A 9,032-nucleotide genomic window follows, 5' to 3' on the forward strand; every position below is an offset into this window, starting at 1 on the left:
AATCACCAAATCAATACCATTTACAATAGCCCCCAAGAAGATAAAATACTTAGGAATAAATCTAACCAGAGACGTAAAAGACCTATACAAAGAAAATTACAAGACACTACTGCAAGAAACCAAAAGAGACCTATATAAGTGGAAAAACATCCCTTGCTCATTGATAGGAAGACTCAACATTGTGAAAATGTCAACTCTACCCAAAGCCATTTACAGATACAATGCAATCCAGATCCAAATTCCAATGGCATTTTTTAATGAGATGGAGAAACAAATTACTGACTTCACATGGAAAGGGAAGAGGCTCCAGATCAGTAAAGCATTACTGAAGAAGAAGAACAAAGTGGGAGGCCTCACACTACGTGATTTAAGAACCTATTATACCGCCACTGTAGTCAAAACAGCCTGATACTGGTACAACAGATACATAGACCAGTGGAACAGAATTGAGAATCCAGATGTAAATTCATCCACCTATGAGCAGCTAATATTTGACAAGGGCCCAAAGTCCATTAATTGGGGAAAAGACAGTCTCTTTAACAAATGGTGCTGGCATAATTGGATATCCATCTGCAAAAAATTGAAACGAAACCCATAACTCACACCATGCACAAAAACGAACTCAAAATGGATCAGAGACCTAAACATAAAATCGAAAACTATAAAGATCATGGTAGAAAAAATAGGGATAACGGTAGGAGCCCTAATACATGGCATACAAACGATAAGTAACAATGCACAAACACCAGAAGAGAAACTAGATAACTGGGTGCTCCTAAAAATCAAACACTTATGCTCATCAAAAAACTTCACCAAAAGACTGAAAGGACAACCTATAGGCAGGGAAAAAATTTTTGGCTATGACAAATTCGATCAGGGTCTAATCTCTAAAATCTATAAGATACTGCAAAACCTCAACAACAAAAAGACAAATAACTCAATTAAAAAATAGGCAAAGTATATGAATAGGCACTTCACCAAAGGAGACATTCAGGTGGCTAACAGATAACTAAGGAAATGCTCACGATCCTTAGCCATTAGAGAACTGCAAATCAAAACTACAGTGAGATACCATGTCACCCCAACAAGCTAGTAGTAATCCAAAAAACAAAATAATAAATGTTGGAGAGGTTGTGGAGAGACTGAAACACTTACACACTGTTGGTGGGAATGTAAAATGGTACAACCATTTTGGAAATCAATTTGGCGCTTCCTTAAAAAGCCAGAAATAGAAGTACCATATGATCCAGCAATCCCACTCATTGGAGTATATCCTAGAGAAATAAGAGCCATCACACGAATAGATATATGCATACCCATGTTCATTGCAGCACTGTTCACAACAGCAAAAAGATGGAAACTAACTAGGTGCCTATCAACAGACAAATGGATGGACAAGTTATGGTACATTCACACAATAGAATACTACACAACGATAAAGAATAACAATGAATCCGTGAAACATCTCATAACATCGATGAATCTGGAAGGCACTGTGCTGAGTGAAATTAGCCACAAAAGGACAAATATTGTATGAGACCACTATTATAAGAACTCAAGAAAAGGTTTAAACACAAAAGAAAACATTCTTTGATAGTTACAAGGGTGTGGAGGGAGGGGGAGGGGTATTCACTAACCAGATAGTAGGCAAGAATTATCTTAGGTGAAGGGAAGGAAAACACGTACTACAGAGGAAGTCAGCACGACTGGACTAAACAAAAAGATAAGCAGTATCCTGAATACAACCAAACACTTCAAGGGACAGAGTAACAGAGGTGAGGTCTGGGGACCATGGTTTCAGGGGACATCTATGTCAACTGGCATAACAAAGTTTATTAAGAAAATGTTCTGTATCCCACTTTGATGAGTGGCGTCTGGGGTCTTAAAGGCTAGCGAGTGGCCATCTAAGATGCATCAACTGGTCCCAAGGAGAATGAAGAACACCAAAGACACAAGGAAAATATTAGCCCAAGAGATAAAAGGACCACATAAACCAGAGACTCCCTCAGCCTGAGACCAGAAGAACTAGATGTTACCTGGCTACCACCAATGATCACCCTGACAGGGAACACAACAGAGAGTCCCTGACAGAGCAGGAGAAAAGTGGGGTGCAGAACTCAAATTCTAGTAAAAAGACCAGACCTAATGGTCTGACTGAGACTGGAGGGACCCGGAAGACATGGTCCCCAGAGTCTCTGTTAGCCCAAAACTAAACCATTTCCAAAGCCAACTCTTCAGATAAAGATTAGACTGGACTATGAGACAGAAAATGATACTTGTGAAGAATGTGCTTCTTAGCTCAAGTAGATACATAAGTCTAAATGGGCAGCTCCTATCTGGAGGCAAGATGAGACAGAAGAAAGGGACCAGAGCTGGCTGAATGGACACGAGAAATCCCACGTGGAAAGAAGGAGTGTGCTGTCACAATATGGGGAGTGCAACTAGGGTCACATAATAGGGTGTGTATAAAGTTTTGTATGAGAAACTTTAAAAAAAAAATGGGCAAAAGTAATGAACAGACACTTCACCAAAGAAGACATTCAGGCAACTAACAGACACGTGAGGAAATGCTCGTGTTCACTAGCCAATAGAGAAATACAGATCAATATCATAGTGAGATACCGTCTCACCCCCGATATTACTGGCATGAATCAAAAAAACAGAAAATAACAAATGTGGAAGAGGCTGTGGGGAGATTGGAATCTTAAGCACTGATGGCGGGAATGTAAAATAGTACAACCATTTTGGAAAATGACATGGTGCTTCCTTAAAAAGCTAGGAATAGAAATACCATATGATCTAGCAATTCCACTCCTAGGAATATATCTGAGAGAAACAAGAGTCGCCACTGTAATAGACATATGCACATCCATTGTTCATTGCAGCGTTGTTAACAATAGCAAAAAGATGGAAACATCCTTGATGCCCACCAACAGATAAATGGATAAACAAACTATGGTAGATACACACAATGGAGTACTACTCAATGATAAAGAACAATGATGAATCTGGGAAGCATCTCATAACATGGATGAATCTGGAAGGCATTATACTAAGTGAGATAAGTCAATTACAAAAGGACAAATATTGTATGAGACCACTACTATAAAAAATCATGAAAAGGTTTACACACCAAAAGAAACAATCTTTGATGGTTACGAGGGAGGGGAGGAATGGGGATGGAAAAACACTAGACAATAGATAAATGGTAACTTTGGTGAAGGGTAAGATAGTACACAATACTGGGGAAGCCAGCACAGTTTGTACAAGGTAAGGTCATGGAAGCTCCATAGACACATCCAAACTCCTTGAGGGACCAAATTGCTGGACTGAGGGCTGTGGGGGGACCATAGTCTCAGGGAATATCTAGCTCAACTGGCATAACATAATTTATAAAGAAAATGTTCCACTTTCTACTTTGATGGGTACTCTCTCGGGTGTTAAAAGCTTGTGAGCAGCAATCTAAGATACTCCACTGATCTCATCAGTTTGGGAGCAAGGAAGAATGAAGAAAGCTAAAGATACAAGGGAAAGATTAGTCCAAAAGACTAATGGACCACAACCACCACGGCCTCCACCAGACTGAGTCCAGTTCAACTAGATGGTGCCCGGCTACCACCACTGACTGCTCTGCTAGGAATCACAACAGAGGGACCCAGACAGAGCTGGAGAAAAATGTAGAACAAAAGTCTAACTCACAAAAAAAGACCAAACTTACCGGCCTGACAGAGACTGGAGAAACCCTCAGAGTATGGCCCCTGGACACCCTTTTAGCTCAGTAATGAAGTCACTCCTGAGGTTCACCCTTCAGCCAAAGATTAGACAGGCCCATAAAACAAAATGAGACCAAAGGGGCACGCCAGACCACGGGCAAGGACTAGATGGCAGGAGAGGACAGGAAAGCTGGTAATAGGGAACCCAAGGTCAAGAAGGGAGAGTGTTGACATGTCTTGGGGTTGTTAACCAGTGTCATAAAACAATATGGGTACTGTTTAATGAGAAGATAGTTTGTTCTATAAACCTTAATCTACAGTAGAATAAAAACAAAAATAAAACCTTTCACAAAACATTAAAGAGCTGCACTTTAGTTGGAATGGTCTAGCTATAATCCAGAAAGCTCTCAATTTACTTTTGTCTTGAAGTCACTTACTGAACATGGAAAACTTGAGCTTAATTTTTATGTACCTACAGTGCATTTGGAAAAGAAGGCAAAGCCCAGGGAGCACTTAAAGTGGGAAACCTAGTAGGATAATCTCCCCCATCAAGCTGGGACCCCAAAGGGCCAGGTTCCTCAGTGTGAGGGAAATGTCCAACTCCGAGGACTACAGGGACAGTCACCTTTGTTCTGAGTGGAGTGGGAGAAAAAACTTGCTCCTGAGTTTTAACCACAAGTGGTCTCTCAGATAGATTTGCAGTCCTAGTTCCCACTACCTATGTGATCTGAAAATCTTCAAGCCATGAATTCGGTTTAAAGTAGGCCAGACTTCAACACACTTGGCAAAAGCAAACACAAAGGAATCTACTCTGATCTGTTGTTTTTGTTGATAGTTGCAGTAGAGTCAATTGTGATTCATAGTGAGCCCATGCGTGCAGAGCAGAACTGCTCCATAAGGTTTTCAAGGCTGTGGCCTTTCAGAAGCAGACTGCCAGGTCTGTTTTCCGAGGCACCTTGGAAAGGGTTCAAACTGCCAGCCTTTTGGCTAGTAGTCAAGCGTTTAACCATTTGTGCCACTCAGGGACTCCTTATTGTCATCTAGGCTTTGAAAATTGCAACAAATAATTTTATAAGCTTCTAACTCACAAAAAAAGGACCAGACTTAATAGTCTGACAGAGGCTGGAGAAACTCTAAGAGTATGGCCCCCAGACACCCTTTTAACTCAGTACAGAAGTCACTCCTGAGATTCACCCTTCAACCAAAGAACAGGCAGTCCCGTAAAACAAAACAAGACTAAATGGCCACACCAACCCAGGGGCAAGGACGAGAAGGCAAGAGGGGACAGGAAAGCTGGTAATGGGGAACAAAGCAGGAAGAAAGGGAGAGTGTTGACATGTCGTGGGGTTGACAACCAATGTCACCAAACAGTATGTGTATTAATTGTTTAATGAGAAATTAATTTGCTCTGTAAACCTTCATCAAAAGTACAATAAAAAATAATAATTTTATAAGCAAAATGAACACTTAACAGTAAGAAAACAAAAACAAACTATGTTCACAAGAAAAAAGGCACCGTGAAAAAACAAGCAGGAACAACAGACAGCAGAATAAAATAACTCAGATAACAGAATAATAAGAAAACGAAGTAAAATAACACGCTTACTATGATTAACAAAACAAGCTTCCAAATATGTTCAAGAAATAAGAAACTATAAAAAATGTCCAAGAAAATTGGAAAAGAACAATACTGTATATAACCTTTAGAAATGAAAATATAATGATAAAAATTAAAACCTCAATTGATTTTTCCAGACAAAAACAATTTGACACAAGCAGACTGTCACTAACAGAAGTTATAAAGAATATACTTTAGGCAGAAGAAGAAATCCCAGATGGTAGGCATGAGATGAAAGAAAGAATACAAAAAAGGGGTAAGTATATCAGTAAATTTACATGAACATTAACTATGGAAAAAATTAAAATATCCGGTGAGGTTTAAAAAGCTAGTATATACGTTGGGAAGAGGTAAATAGAGTGAACTGAAATCTAAACTCTCTCTCAATTTCTCCCATAATAATGCTGGAGATACAGATTTATTTATACTCTAATAAAATTTTTCAATCTAAATTTCTCACTCATTTGGTCTTTTGTTTGTTCTGTACATTTCAATACAGGGCATGTAAGGAGAATGTTTTGTGGGTCTCTATATGCTAAATTTCCAACTTACTGCTGGATTCCTCAGTAATTCAGATGCTAATGTTATAAGTAATGAAGATACAAATTCAACTGCAGAGTTTTCACTTCTTGTTGTTAGTTGCTGTCTCGTCGATTCCGATTCCTGGTGACCCCATGTGTGCAGAGTAGGACTGCTCCACAGCATTTTCAACGACATGACCTTTCAGAAACAGATCACTAATCCTTACTTCCAAGGCTCCTCTGGGTAGGTTTGAACCACTAACTTTCTGAGTAGTAGTTGCGCCTCCCAGGGATTCCAGAGTTTTCACTACTAGGGAGTTTTCCACAACAAAAAGGTATTTTATGATGCATGGATAATTGTCTCCATGAATAACTTCCCTCTTTGCCATGATATCAGAAGAAGTAAGATGGCGCCAGGATAGGAACCAGATGAACCTGTTGTCATCGAATCAATTCTGACTCATAGCAACCCTATAGGACAGAGTAGAACTGTCCCATAGGGTCTCCAAGGCTGTAATCTTACGTAAGCAGACTGCCACATCTTTTTCTGTGCAGAAGCTGGTGGGCTCGAGCAACCTTTCCATTAGGAACTGAGGGCTTAACCACTCCACCATCAGGACTACCTGGGCTACTGTTACTGAATATTTTAATCAAAGATTTTATAGAAGAATCCTGATCAAAAAGAGGAAAGCAGAACAGAATTGCAAATTCTTACAGAATCCAGACTATTGCCCTGAGATAATCTTTAAGCCTTAAAACTTAAACTAAAATATTTCCTGAAGTCTTCTTTAAACCAAACAATAGTTTAGATTAATTAGTAAAAAAGTCTGCCTTGAGCATTGTGCTCTTCTAAAGAACTATCTACATGGAACCAAATTAACAGCAGCTTGAAAGGTTAAATAGGAAGTTTAGGGAGCAGTGAGTTGACGTTAATGGAAAAGGAACAATTAAGAAAAAGAGGGTGAAAATGGTTGCACAACTTGAAGAATGTAATCAGTGTCATTCAATTGTACATGTAGAAATTGTTTCATTGGTGTATGTTCTGCTGTGTATATTTTCAACAACAAAAATAAATAAAATAAAAAATATATTTTTAAAAATATGTATTCATGGACTTTAAAAAAAAATTGTTGCCATGAAGTCGATTCCAACTCATAGTCACCATATAGGACAGAGTAGAACTGTCCCATCACATTTCCAAGGAGTAGCAGGTGGATTCGAACTGCCTGCCTTTTCGTTAGCAGCCGTAACTCTTAACCACTGGGCAACCAAGGCTCATGGAGTGGATGGGACCTGACAGTTTACATCTTTCAGAAGCATGGAGAGATCCACATATCCTGGAGTATAAAGTTTAAATCTCCCAGCTGGATTCAAAGGGATACTGGGGAAGAAATTTTAAGGTAAACCACAATAGATATGGAATTATGATTTTAAACAGTCATGCACTAGGCCAGCAGCCATGTTTGTATCATTATAATAGAAGGGGCTGTTCAGGTAGAAGAGTCAGCTGCAGGCCAGTCTTGGCAAAATAACATACTGGGCTAAGAACAAGGCAGTTAAAGGAATATGTATTGGCTTTTGACATGCAGAGTCTGATACTTATAGCTTAATAGTTAATAGGTCCCAGGAAAAGTTACATACATTGTTTTGAAGGCATGTCATGAGCACACATTCGATCTGCTAAATTCTTTTGCAAAAGTGTCTCATAGATGTCTTATAATTAATACTCTGAAATTACCTGTAAGGAAGACCAGTTATAACGTCATTCCTGCAAGGCTAGTTCAGAATTTAGCAGCATAAGCAACACAGCGTTTGGGAAAAAATGCTGACTACCTATTGCCACCTAGTGGACATATTGGGAAACTGCATCTGGGTAGGCTCTATAGAGCTGGAAAGAATGTTGGAACACATCACAAATAAAGTGAGAGAATAACTAACTTAAACCTCCTGACATCCAGAACTAATATTATCCAACATATGTCACTATCACTCTTATCTCAAAATATTATTTTTAGTTGTCTTTATATTCTATTATAATACATTATATTCAATATATATAATTTTCATGGTGCTGTCACATACATTAACTGCTTGAGATTTTCAACAAACATGTGAGACTGTCAGAGAAGAACTTATTATTCTTATTTTACCAATAAGTCAAATAAGGCTCAAAAATGTTAAATAAATCTTCTAAGGTAAGAGAAGCAAGCTCCTGGAATACAGATGCTTTGACTTTCCAATAGTTCTCTTTCTTTCTACTTTTTAAACATAGAAAAAAATATCAGATTGATTATAACTTCTTATCCTAGTAATTAACTGGTTGCACTGAAAGCTAGACCGGTACAGTGTTGCAGACAACCTTGATGTCAGAGTTTAAATACTTTATTACATCCTGTTACTCCAAACTAATTTTTTTTTTTTTTCTGGTTAGGGCATGTAAGGCAGTGTTTTGAGAGATTAAATCCATGGCACCTAATGCATTTCCTCCAACTAGTAAGCCATCAATGCTTGTTGAATAAATGTATATGTAAAGGTTAAAGTTTGGAAGTAATGGAAGGAGGTTTAAGAAAGAAAAGAAACATGAAACCTCCTTTATCACTTGGATAAACATAAAAGGTCTGTAAGTGCTCTGGGCTTGGAAAGTAGGGGAAGAGGTGGGGAAAATGCCAAAATGAGGTGCCTGGTTCATTATAGTAGAGGAGGGAGGTAAGGAGTAACTCAAAGGAGCTCTTCTTGGGTGGGGAGCTTTATCAGTCTAGATTTCGTCAGGAAAACAGAGCCACTCTGGTATTCCAGAAATAAGGATTTAACAGTGGAATAAAGGATTTTACACTAGTGTTTGAAAATCCTGGACAGCAAACGTCAGTAAAGGCCTGAGAAGCTGCAGTTGGAAAGTTGGGAAGCGTATGCTGATACCTCAGCCTGACGCATTGAAGTGGGTGGTTCTCAAAAGATTGCTTGGAAATTACTATAACTCTCAAAAATCTCTGAGACATCTCCCACCATTTGTCTCAGTCTGCTTAGGTAAAGCAGGAGGCTCTAAAACCTTACAAAGAAGCTGCTGAGAATCCCATCTGCCCGGCATCTGCCTGCAACCACCTCTGAATGATGATGGCCTCTTCCCCTCTTCTGTGTCCCATATCTCACGCAGTCCCTCAGTGTACAGGGAAGGGAATTCTG

The sequence above is a fragment of the Trichechus manatus genome, unplaced genomic scaffold, assembly GCF_000243295.1.
Source record: "Trichechus manatus latirostris isolate Lorelei unplaced genomic scaffold, TriManLat1.0 scaffold00180, whole genome shotgun sequence".
NCBI lineage: Eukaryota > Metazoa > Chordata > Mammalia > Sirenia > Trichechidae > Trichechus > Trichechus manatus.